This window comes from Pristiophorus japonicus, chromosome 12 (assembly GCF_044704955.1).
Source record: "Pristiophorus japonicus isolate sPriJap1 chromosome 12, sPriJap1.hap1, whole genome shotgun sequence".
Taxonomy (NCBI): Eukaryota; Metazoa; Chordata; class Chondrichthyes; family Pristiophoridae; genus Pristiophorus; species Pristiophorus japonicus.
Window position 1 is genome coordinate 66,936,794 of NC_091988.1, and position 12,816 is coordinate 66,949,609.

Genomic DNA, 12,816 nt, shown 5'->3' on the forward strand with positions numbered 1-12,816 from the left:
AATATTCTCTGCACCCTCTCCTGTGCCTCTATATCCTTTCTATAATATGGTGACCAGAACTGTACGCAGTGCTTCAAGTGTGGTCTAACCAAGGTTTGATACAGGTTTAGCATAACTTCCCTACTTTTCAATTCTATACCTCTCGAAATAAACCCTAGTGCTTGGTTTGCTTTTTATGTCCTTACTAACCTGTGTTGCAACTTTTAGAAATTTGTGTATTTATATTCTGAGATCCCTGTGTTCCTCTACCCCACCTAGACTCACACCCTCCAAGTAACCTCCCTATTCTTCCTACCAAAATGTAATATCTCACATTTATCTGTGTTGAACTTCATTTGTCAATTATATATGCCCATTCTGCAAGTTTATTAATGTCTTCCTGTAATTTGTTGCAGTCCTCCTCAGTATTGACTATTCCCCCAATTTGGTGTCATCCTCAAATTTAGAAATTGTGTTTTTGATTCCAAAGTCTAAATCGTTAATATAAATTGTGAAGAGTGGTCCCAGCACTGATCCTTGTGGAACATCACTACCCAACTTCTGCCATCTTTTACCCCTACTCTCTGCTTTTTGTCTTGAAGCCAGCTAGCGATCCATTCTGCGACTTGTCCCCTGACTCCGCAGTCTCTGAGCTTGTTCATGTCTATTATGGGGTACCTTAGTGTAGGCCTTTGAAAATCTAGATAAATTACATCTACTGCATTACCATTGTCTACTCTCTCTGTTACCTCTTCACAAAATTTAATGAGGTTGGTCAAGCACGACTTTCCCTTTTGAAATTCATGAAATAATATTCATTATATTTTTGGTTTCTAGATGTTCTTCTATTTTCTCCTTTAGTAGGGATTCCATTATTTTTCCTACCACCGATGTTAAGCTGACTGGTCTATAATTCCCTGGATATGTTCTATCCCCCTTCTTAAATATAGGTATTACGTTAGCTATCCACCATTTTATAATGAGATTTACCACAAGAGGTTGACATAGGACCTTCCAATACATTTTGAAATGGAATGCACAGCCCCTGTACTTTTAAAGATCTTATTTCACTACGTGGATTTCTGCAGAACCTGGTTTACTTTGAGAACAGAAAATGCTGGAAATCCACAGCGAGCCCATCAGCGTCTGAGAGGAAAGTTGCCGACTCTGTGAAAATGCCACAGCCACGAAGTCTGCCCCGGGCCGGATGCGCACCAGCTGACCCACTGGCTGTGTACTTTCAGCATTCACTGCTTTGCTTTGATATTTTTGGCAGCACAGCGCCAGTCTACAGTGGCACCATTAGCACTACCGGCACAGTAGCCCAATGTGGAGCAGGGCAGCACGGCACGGCTCAACGTATGTCCAGCATTGTACTACAGTGGCGCTATCGTAAATATCTGCCATTTTATAATGAGACTTACCACAAGAGATTGGTGTAGAACCCTACTAAAGGAGAAAATAGAACATCTAGAAACCAAAAATATAATAATGAATAGTTTTCAGCATAGATTTCAAAAGGGAAAGTCTTGCTTGACCAACCTCATTGAATTTTTTGAAAAAGTAACCAAGAGAACAGAGTGTCCACAATGCCTGGTCTGCCCTCAAGGCCTCCATAGTTAGCAACTGTGAAGAGACGTTTGGTTACTCCACCAGGAAACACCAAGACTGGTTCGATAAGAATGACCAGGAGATCCAGGAGCTAATAAGCCACAAATGCAAGGCATTCTTGAACTGGAAACAGCAACACAACTCGAGAGCAAGAAAGCAGCTCTATAGATGACTGAAGGCCGAGGTCCAACATAAAACTCGTGACATAGAAACATAGAAAATAGATGTAGGAGTAGGCCATTCGGCCCTTCGAACCTGCACCACCATTCAATATGATCATGGCTGATCATGCATTTCAGTACCCCATTCCTGCTTTCTCTCCATACCCCTTGATCCCTTTAGACGTGAGGGCCACATCTAACTCCCTTTTGAATATATCTAATGAACTGGCCCCAACAACTTTCTGTGGTGAGAATTCCACATGCTCACAACTCTGAGTGAAGAAGTTTCTCCTCATCTTGGTCCTAAATGGCTTATCCCTTATCCTTAGACTGTGACCCCTGGTTCTGGACTTCCCCAACATTGGGAACATTCTTCCTGCATCTAACCTGTCCAACCCATCAGAATTTTATATGTTTCTATGAGATGCCCCCTCATTTTTCTTAATTCCATTGAATACAAGCCTAGTCGATTCAGTCTTTCCTCATATGTCAGTCCTGTCAACCCGGGAATCAGTCTGGTGAACCTTCGCTGCACTCCCTCAATAGCAAGAATGTCTTTCCTCAGATTAGGAGACAAAAACTGTAACAATATTCAAGGTGTAGCCTTACCAAGCCCTGTACAACTGTGGTAAGACCTCCCTGCTCCTATACTCGAATCCTCTCGCTATGAAGGCCAACATGCCATTTGCTGCCTTCACCGCCTGCTGTACCTGCATGCCAATTTTCAATGACTGATGTACCATGACACCCAGGTCTCGTTGCACATCCCCTTTTCCTAATCTGTCTCCATTCAGATAATATTCTGCCTTCCTGTTTTTGCCACCAAAGTGGATAACCTCACATTTATCTGCATTTGCCCACTCGCCTAACCTGGCCAAGTCACCCTGTAGCCTCTTAGCATCCTCCTCACAGCGCACACTGCCACCCAGCTTAGTGTCATCTGCAAACTTGGAGATATTACATTCAATTCCTTCGTCTAAATCATTAATGTATATTGTAAATAGCTGGGGTCCCAGCACTAAACCTTGCGGTACCCCACTAATCACTGCCTGCCAATTCCTGAAAAGGGCCTGTTTATTCCTACTCTTTGCTTCCTGTCTGCCAACCAGTTCTCTGTCCACATCAGTACATTACCCCCAATATCATGCTTTAATTTTGCACACCAATCTCTTGTGTGGAACCTTGTCAAAAGCCTTTTGAAAGTCCAAATACACCACATCCACTGGTTCTCCCTTGACAATTCTACTAGTGTACATCCTCAAAAAAATTCTAGAAGATTTGTCAAGCATGATTTCCCTTTCATAAATCCATGCTGACTTGGACCGATCCTGTCACTGCTTTCCAAATGCGCTGTTATTTAATCTTTAATAATTGATTCCAACATTTTCCCCACTACTGATGTCTGGCTAACTGGTTAATCCTCAAGAGAATTACTTCCCTCATTACTTTTCGCTTAAATAGTCTAAGAGGAATGCAAAGGCGATTGGTGGAAATTATTGGAGGAGAGGGCTACAAGCTGGCATCATGTATATTTCCAATGGAAAGTTGCATTTTACAACCAGCTCCTGAACCTGCCTTACACAGGCCCGCACTTAGGGTCCAATGTGGAATGGAATTTGGGTTCATAAAGCTCTACTAAACTAAATGTATGGGGAGATAGACTCACACTACGTTTGATCTACAGGAAGCACTGCACCAACTCAACAAGATTATTTCCACAGCACCTCCCTCTCCCACAGGGGAGCTTCTCCTCTCCACTGACAACATCCTCCCTCAGCCAACATCACTGAAGAACAGATGAGCCTGTTCTATATCTCATTGCTGTTTGAAGATTTTGCTGTGTTCGATTGACCAATGCCCCTGTCACCAGGCTCAATATCCGTCACTGACACACCGTGGTCGCAGTGTCTCCAATCTACAGAATGCACTGCAGCAACTCACCAAGATTACATCAACAGCACCTCCCAAACCCACAACCTCTACCATCGAGAGTAGCAATGTGGGAACATCATGATCTCCAAATCATACGCTCTGCTGACGGTCGTATATCGCTGTTCATTGCTGGGTCACTCTGCTGGAATTCCCTCCCGAATACCAACATGGGAATACTTTCACCACACAGGACTGCAGCGGTTCAAGAAGGCTCACCACCTTCTCAGGGCAATTAGGGATGGACAATAAATGCCGACCTTGCCAGCAACCTTACATCACGAGAATGAATGAATCAAACCCTAGCCCATATGATGCGTTTTTCAGCACTGCTTTGCAGTGTTGTGATTACATTTTGTCTATACAGCAAGTCTGCCTTTGATAAATGGCACTGAGGGTCACAACAGCTGTGAACAGCGAATCAAAGTGAGATTGAGCATTACCACCGGCAGCTGAAAGCAAGATAGAAATATTTGGATCTCTGCAATGCAACCCCACCCCAAATAGCCAAAGGGAAGAGGCAGATCGATCTTCAGTCACATGGACTGGGAAGATCCCAAATGGAACTCTGATAGACGTGTGGGTACTGATGAGGTGGGATTGGTCTATCGCAGCACCCGAGAGATACTGAAATGAAGGTGCTCTGATTCAACTATCTAAACAAAATTAACTCAGGTTTCAGCTCCTGACTGATACCCATTGATGCCCCTCCCCCCACCTGAGAGAAAGTGGGTGGTGGGGGGGGGGGGGGGGGGGAGTGATGCATTACAGGCTGCAATCAAAATGCCTGGAAACACTCGCCATGCCCCAAGGCAAGGAGGGAGGAACATTATCAGTTAGAATATGATTGCTCAGCCATGCATAATGGCACCACAATGTTACTGAACAGTTTCCTGGGTTTATCAAGTGTAGACCTATAGGCTGTGAAAGTTTTCCCATTATCTTGCTTCACACTCCTCGCCCAAAACTTCCCACTATTCCAGGATAGCCCATCCCCCATCTCTGAGGTCAAGGAGAACCCCAGAATCCTTTTTTCTATGGCCAATCGTCTCTTCAAATACTCTCCCCTGCTCTCTCTCTCCACCTCACCTCAAACATCGTGCAAGGAGCTCTTGGACACCTTTGACACCAAGATCCAAGACTTGCAACTGCCTGTCCTGCAGCCTCCCCTCTTCGCCCCAGTATCCCACCCGCTGTCGCCCTGAACCCCCATTTCTACATTTTCACTTCCATGTCCAATCTCCTTATCTATGAGATCCAGACAAGATTCTGTTCCCTCACTCACAACTGACCACCCAACTTCCCTCCGTGGCCCAATGGTTTTCTCTCCTCAGCACCAACAGTCTCCCCTTCAAAACTCAGTGCCTATCTCTCCCATAACTTGGTGTGAAACTCTCCAGTCCAGCTGCCGCCCTAAACCAAAGTCACAAACAATATCCTTCGTGGCTTCCTTATTCAACACCTCTCCTTTGTCATAAGCTTTGTGGGTACTGGCCCCACACAGTTACATTCCTGCCTCTCCAAATATAGATAGTACACCTCTAACAATGGCTTCTCTTCCCTCATCATAGGCAGTCCCTCGAATCGAGGATGACTTGCTTCCACGTCAAGAAGTTCACAGGTGTTTCTATGAAGGACCTAAAATTCCAGGTCCTGAACTCAATCTTGAAGGGAGGAAGATGCCTGTGCGTGGATTTTTTTAACGTGTGGTGGCCGTTGCACACCAGCCACCACATGGGCTTGACAGAGCTAGGCTTTAGTCCAGTGGCAAGGGTTATCTAAGATGACTGGAGACCAGCTCTGCTGCAAGGACCTAGCGCACACACATATCGCAGTGTGGGCTAGCCTGTGCTGCCCCTACCCTCACATTGTCACTTCCAAATTCCTCCAAAAATCTGATTTGCCCACCCCACCTCTTTCTCATCTGCACCTGCCATGCTGACACCTTCTGCAGACATGGTGCCAGCTTCCACATATGTGCCAATGATATCCAGCTCTACCTCTCTACCATCTCTCTTGATTGGCTCTGTGCTGTCACACCACTTGTCCAAGACCCAGTCTGGCTGAGTAACAACCTCTTGCCAAACATAGAGAAGACAGAAGTCCCGCCTTCAGCCCTTGACATGAAAACACCTTCATTACCACTGATTCCATCCTCCTCCCTGGCAACTGCCCCAGGATCAACAGTTCACAGCTCTGGTGCCTTGTTCAACCAAGTTCAGGTTTCAACCCCCAATTTTTCCATCGCAAAATTCCGAAACACTCTCCCCTGTGGATGTTGGGTCAATTAATAGATTTTTGTGAGGTAAGCGTATCAAGCGATATGGATCAAATGCGGGAAAATGGATCTGAGGCACAGATCAGCCATAATCTAATGAAATGGTGGAATAGGCTCGAGGGGCTGAATGGCCTCCTCAGCCAGAACTGCCAAACACATCCTGCCTGACACCAAGTTCGGCTCACCCATCACTCTCATTCCCCAATGCATCATTTTAAAAACCTTATCCTCTTTAAATCCGGAGGGTGGGGTTTGGTTGGTTGTGAGGCCTCATGTAGTGAACATCTCACCTATACACACGTAGCTCAGTGTGGTTATTTGGGTGAGGTGCAGAAGGGACAATACCCGTATTAAGCGGGAGGGGGAAAGAGCCATCTGACAAGAAACAAAACTCCACTTCCAATGGACTCCTCCTCTGTGCAGCTGTTTTTTTAAACAGTTGCTAATTCAAACTCTTCTTCCCACATAAAGTTATTTTGGTTAATTATAATTCTTTGTTTAAAAAAAAAATAATTTCTACAGCGCCTTTCAGAACTTCAGGATGTCCCAAAGTGCTTTACAGCCAATGAAGACTACAAGTGTGGTCACTGTTGTAATGTAGGAAACGAGGCAGCCAATTTGCGCAAAGCAAGCTCCCACAACAGCAATGAGATAATGACCAGATCATCAGTTTTAGTGATGTTGATTGAGGGATAAATATTGGCCCCAGGACACTGGGAAGACCTCCCCTGCACTTCTTCGAAATAGTGCCATGGAATCCTCCAAGTCCACCTGAGAGGGCAGACAGGGCCTCGATTTAACACCTCTTCCAAAATACAGCACCTCTGATAGTGCAGCGCTCCCTCAGTACTGCCCCTCCGACAGTGCAGCGCTCCCTCATTACTGCCCCTCTGATAGTGCAGATCCCTCATTACTGCCCCTCCGACAATGCAGCGCTCCCTCAGCATTGCACTGGAGTGTTGGACTGGAATGTTGTGTTCAAGTCTCTGGAGTGGAACTGGAAGCCACAACCTACTGAGCCACGGATGACACAAATGTAGCACAGCAGGGTTGCATGTACAGTAGACACCTCAAGTCGCTGGAGAAATACCACCAACGATGTCTCCGCAAGATCCTACAAATCCCCTGGGAGGACAGACGCTCCAACGTTACCGTCCTCAACCAGGCCAACATCCCCAGCATTGAAGCACTGACCATACTTGATCAGCTCCACTGGGCAGGTCACATAGTTCTCATGCCTGAAGCATGCAGAAATCAAGCGCAAACAGCGGAAAGAGCATGCAGCAAACCAGTCCCACCCAGCCTTTCCCTCAACGACTATCTGTCCCACCTGTGACAAGGACTGTGGTTCTCGTATTGGACTGTTCAGCCACATAAGGACTCATTTTTAGAGTGAAAGCAAGTCTTCCTCGATTCCGAGGGACTTCCTATGATGATGATTGGGTGAGTCTTCAGACTTAAAACGTTTCACCGCAGTGCAAGTACTAATTATGAGCATGCCCAACCCTCGAGGGGCTGAATGGCCTCCCCCTGTTGCTGTGCAACAGGCTCGAGGGGATGAATGGCCTCCTGTTCCTAACGCAACAGCCTCGAGGGGCTGAATGACCTCCTTCTGTTCCTGTGTATCATAGAATGGTTACAGCACAGAAGATGGCCATTTGGCCGTTCGAGCCCGTGCCAACCCTCAGCTGGTCCCACTCCCCTGGCCCTTCCCCGTAGCCCTGCAAATTGTTTTCCTTCAGGTACTTATCCAACTTCCTTTTGAAAGTTAAGATTGAGTCTGCCTTCACCACATTTTCAGGCAATGCATTCCAGACCCCAACCACTTGTAAGAAAAAACTTTTTTACGCAACATCACCTTTGGTTCTTCTGCCAATCACCTTAAATCTGTGTCCTCTGGTTCTCGACCCTTCCGCCAATAGGAACAGTTTCTATCTACTCTGACCAGACCCTTCATGATTTTGAACACCTCTATCAAATCTCCTCTCAATCTTCTCTGCTCCAAGGAGAACAACCCCAACTTCTCCAGTCTATCCACGTAACTAAAGTCCCTCATCCCTGGAATCATTCTCGTAAATCTTTTCTGCGCCCTCTCTAAGGCCTACACATCCTTCCTATAATGCGGTGCCCAGAATTGGACACAATACTCCAATTGGGGCCGAACCAGTGTTTTATACAGGTTCAGCACAATTTCCATACTTCTGTATGCTATACCTCTATTTATGAAGCTTAGGATCCCGCAAGCTTTTTTAACTGCTTGCTCAACCTGCCCTGCCTACTTCAACAATTGGTGCACATATACCCCTGTTCATGCACCCCCTTTAGCATTATACCCTTCAGTTTATATTGCCTCTCCTCATTCTTTCTACCAAAATATATCACTTCACACTTTAAACTTTTCTGCATTAAATTTCATCTGCCACGTGTCCGCCCATTTCACCAGCCTGTCTATGTCTTTCTGAAGTCTATCACTCTCCTCCTCACTGTTCACTATATTTCCAAGTTTTGCGTCATCAACAAATTTTGAAATTGTGCCTTGTACACCCACGTCCAAGTCATTAATTATATCAAGAAAAGCAGTGGTCCTAGAATCGACCCCTGGGGAACACCACTGTATACATTCTTCCAGTCCAAAAAATAACAGTTCACCACTACTCTGTTTCCTGTCACTTAGACAATTTCATATCCATGCTACTGTCCCTTTTAATCTATGGGCTTCAACTTTGCTGGCAAGCCTATTATGTGGCACTTTGTCGAACGCCTTTTGGAAATCCATGTACACTAAGTCAACCACATTGCCCTCATCAACCCTCTCTGTTACCTCGTCAAAAAAGTAAGTTGGTAAAACATGATTTGCCTTTAACAAATCCGTACTGGCTTTCCTTAATTAATCCACCCCAACCAAGTGACTGTTAATTGTGTAATAGGCATGAGGGGCTGAATGGCAGCCTCCTGTTCCTGTGTAATAGGCTCGAGGGGCTGAATGGCCTCCTCCTGTTCCTCTATTGAGCAGCAGCAGCCCCTTTAAGAGGCGCCAGGCTGGCGCTGAGGCCTCGCGATATAGCAGATGAGCGTCGCGGATTGGTTGGTATGGGAGGGCGGCGCCGATTGGCTGGTGCGGGAGAGTTGCGCCGATTGGTTGGTGCGGGAGGGCGGCGCCGATTGGTTGGTGCGGGAGGGCGGCGCCGATTGGTTGGTGCGGGATGGTTGCGCCGATTGGTTGGTTAGGGAGGACGGCGCTGATTGGTTGGTGCGGTAGGGCGGCGCCGATTGGTTGCGGTGGGAGGGCGGCGCCGATTGGTTGCGGCGGGCTGGCTGTAAGATGGCGCTCTGTGAGATTTAGGAGGAGAGTGAGCAGCGGACAAAGGCCGGGCGGAGCGCGGGGCCCATCAGGGGACTGAGGTAGGCGGCGGGCGGGGAGCCATGCCGTGAAGCGGGGGCAGACGGCGCTCCGACAGCCGGCTCCTCCCCCCTCGGGCCTAGCGTTTACCCGGGTGGCGGGCGGAACGGCGGGAGCTGGGCCCGGGCCGGGGGGCGTGTGTGTGTGTGTGCGCGCCGCGGGGGGAGGGAGGAGAAGCAGAGGGACTGCGTGCGCGCCCTCCGAGAGGCGTGCGGACATCGCGTGCGCGGCCCCGGGGCGGCGCGCTGACGCCAGGTTGCGGCGGGCGATCGGACGGGATCGCGCGGCTCGGCCACACCGGGGAGCGGGGCCTGGCGGGCGGCAGAGCCAGGGGAGTGGGACCGGGGCAAGGTGAGTGTGACCCGGGGCCCCGCCGGCCTGGGGGAGCGGCCTCTCCCCACCCGGGGCTCCGGGCCCAGGCCGCGGCGCCGAGTGACGGCTGTCCCCGCCCGGGAGCTGCGGGGTGAGAGCCGCCTCACCGGGCTGGGTCTCCTGGCAGTAGCCCCGCCGCGTTCCACAACCTTCATTTCTATAGCGCCTTCACTGCAGTGACTCGGCCCAAGGCGCTGTATTATGCGATAAAGCATTTGATACCGAGCCGCATAAGGAGAAATTAGTACAGGTGACCAGAGGTGGGTTTTATGGAGCGTTTTGAAGGAGGTTCAGGCAGGGAGTTCCAGAGCTTGGGGCACAGGAGGGTAAATCAGACAAAAATTGACACCGATCAACGTTAGGGGTATTGGGACAAATAACTCAAAGCTTGGTCACAGAGCTGTTTTTTTAATCAACACAACCTTGCATTTATATAGCGCCTTTATCATAGTAAAATGTCACCAGCCGCTTCACAGGAGCGTTACGAACATTTACCACATGGTGATATTGTGACAGGCAGGCTGGGCCAGATGGCTGTCTCCTGTGTTCTATCATTCTAGAACAGGTGACCTAAAGCCTGGTCAAACAGGTAGGTTTTGACAAGGAGAACGAGGTGGAGAGGTTTAGGGAGGCAATTCCAGAGCTTGGGGCCCAGGCAACAGAAGGCACTGCCGCCAATAGTGAGCGGTGACAATTGGGGATGGGCAAGAGGTCAGAATTGGAGGAGCGCAGAGATCTCGGAGGATTGTAAACAATGTGCCTTTTCTTTAAAAAAAAATTTGGCTGAGCGGCCCATTCAAATTCTTGCTCGTGCAGTTTAAAGGGAGCATTGGTTGTAGGGGTGAAGGAGATTAGAGATTGCAAGGCCATGGACGGATTTACATTTGAGTTATTTCTCATGTTCTGAGTCATTTGGGTTGAATATATCAATGTGGAAACTACAATATAATGTGGCTTCTATGCTCCATTAGTGCAGAAACCAGTGAGAAAGAGGAGAGGTTTGTTGATCCCATTGATGCCCACTCATCTGAACATCTCATTCCTCTGAACGCAGTATCCCACACACTTCCTTCACCTGCATACTTACCGTATCGTTCATCACACCACCTCATGCTTTTCTGATCTTTTTAGGTGGAACTCCTTAGCTTTCAGTCAATATTCGAGTTTAAAATCTACAGAATTATAAAACTCGATTGATAGAATTTTTTTTTCTTGAAGTAACTGAACGGATAAATAGAGAATGCAATCTTTAAATGATTATCGATTTTCAGAAGTCATTCAATAAGGTCTCTTGGGGCTTGAGAAAAAAAATCAGCCAAAGAGGAAATATAACCGCATAGCTCGAAAGTTGGTTGATGGACAGGATTGGTGCTGGTGATTAAAGCTGAGATGAACACTGATGTGGACTGGTTGAGCCGAATCTCCTGCTTGCGTGTTGTAATTTTGATGTAATTCTATGGAAAGGGTTGATGTGGTGAGTCAGTGCTGGAGTCATTATTGATTCCAGTTTATAAGTAGATAGTTCTGACATGGCTAGGGAACACAATCTCCAAATTTGCTGACTACAAAACTGCAGGTTTGGCAAACAGTGAGAACTGTAAAAGTAATAGGTGGCAGATGCAATTAAATGTGGAGTTTCGGGAGAGAAAAAAATAATGGGAGTATACACTGAAGGAGATCTAGGGGTTCAAATACATAATTCCGTTAAAATGTAGCATGAATGGTCTACTCCTTGTGTTCCTATAAAGCTATAAAAAAGTCACTAGAATTTTGGGTTTTATAAATCGGGGACGTAGACTACAATAGTAGAAGTAGTAATGATGAGGCTATGGGCCCTCACAACATCCCGGCTGTCGTGCTGAAGACTTGTGCTCCAGAACTAGCCGCGCTTCTAGCCAAGCTGTTCCAGTACAGCTGCAACACTAGTATCTACCCGACAATGTGGAAAACTGTCCAGGTATGTCCTGTCCACAAAAAGCAGGACAAATCCAATCCGGCCAATTACCGCCCATCAGCAAAGTGATGGAAGGTGTTGTTGACGATGCTATCAAGTGGTATTTACTTACCAATAACCTGCTCACTGATGCTCAGTTTGGGTGCTGCCAGAACCGCTCGTCTCCAGACCTCATTACAGCCTTGGTCCAAACATGGGCAAAAGAGCTGAATTACAGAGGTCAGATGAGAGTGACTGCCCGTGACATCGAGGCATTGTTCGACTGAGTTTGGCATCAAGGAGCCCTAGTAAAATTGAAGTCAATGGGAATCAGGGAAAAACTCTCCACTGGCTGGAGTCATACCTAGCACAAAAGAAGATGGTTGTGGTTTTTGGAGGCCAATCATCTCGGCCCCAGGACATCGCTGCAGGAGTTTCTCAGGACAGTGTCCTAGGCCAACCATTTTCAGCTGCATCATCAGTGACCTTCCCTCCATAAGGTCAGAAATTGGGTTGTTCGCTGATGATTGCAGTGTTCAGTTCCACTCGCAACTTCTCAAAAAAATGAGGCAGTCCATGCCCGCATGCAGCAACACCTGGACGACATTCAGGCTTGGGCTAAGTGGCAAGTAACATTTGTGCCACACAAGTGCCAGGCAATGACCATCTCCCTATGATATTCAACGGCATTACCATTGCTGAATCCCTCACCATCAACATCCTGGGGGTGGGGGGTCCCGCCATTGATCAGAAATTAACTGGACCAGCCACATACATACTGTGGCAGCCAGAGCAAGTCAAAGGCTAGGTATTCTGCAGTGAGTGTTTCACTTGACTCCCCAAAGCCTTTCCACCATCTACAAGGCACAAGTCGGGTGAGATGGAATACTCTCTACTTGCCTGGATGAATGCAGCTCCAACAACACTCAAGCAGCTCGACATCATCCAGGACAGAGCACCCCATCCATCACCTTAAACATTCACTCCCTACATCACTGGCGCACCGTGGCTGCAGTATGTGCCATCTACAAGATGCACTGCAGCAACTCATCGAGGCTCCAAGTAGAAATAGCAGGGTAGCTAAGATGCATACGGGGCTTGAGGAGTGGTGCAGGAGGAGGGGATTCAAATTTCTGGGACATTGGAACCGGTT

General features: G+C 47.6%; 1 protein-coding gene across 3 annotated transcripts in view; it reads left to right on the forward strand.

Annotated features, from left to right (window-relative positions):
- The first annotated feature begins 9,243 nt into the window (after window positions 1–9,243).
- LOC139277313 (transcriptional regulator QRICH1-like) overlaps window positions 9,244–12,816 on the forward strand; it is a 51,840-nt gene continuing 48,267 nt past the window's right edge. For 2 of the 3 annotated variants that reach the window (XM_070895610.1, XM_070895612.1), the window contains exon 1: window positions 9,244–9,360. The gene's annotated coding sequence lies outside the window, so the exon portion shown is untranslated. Of the gene's footprint in view, window positions 9,361–9,629; window positions 9,710–12,816 lie in introns of those variants that run through there. The other variant, XM_070895611.1, reaches the window with a different exon arrangement.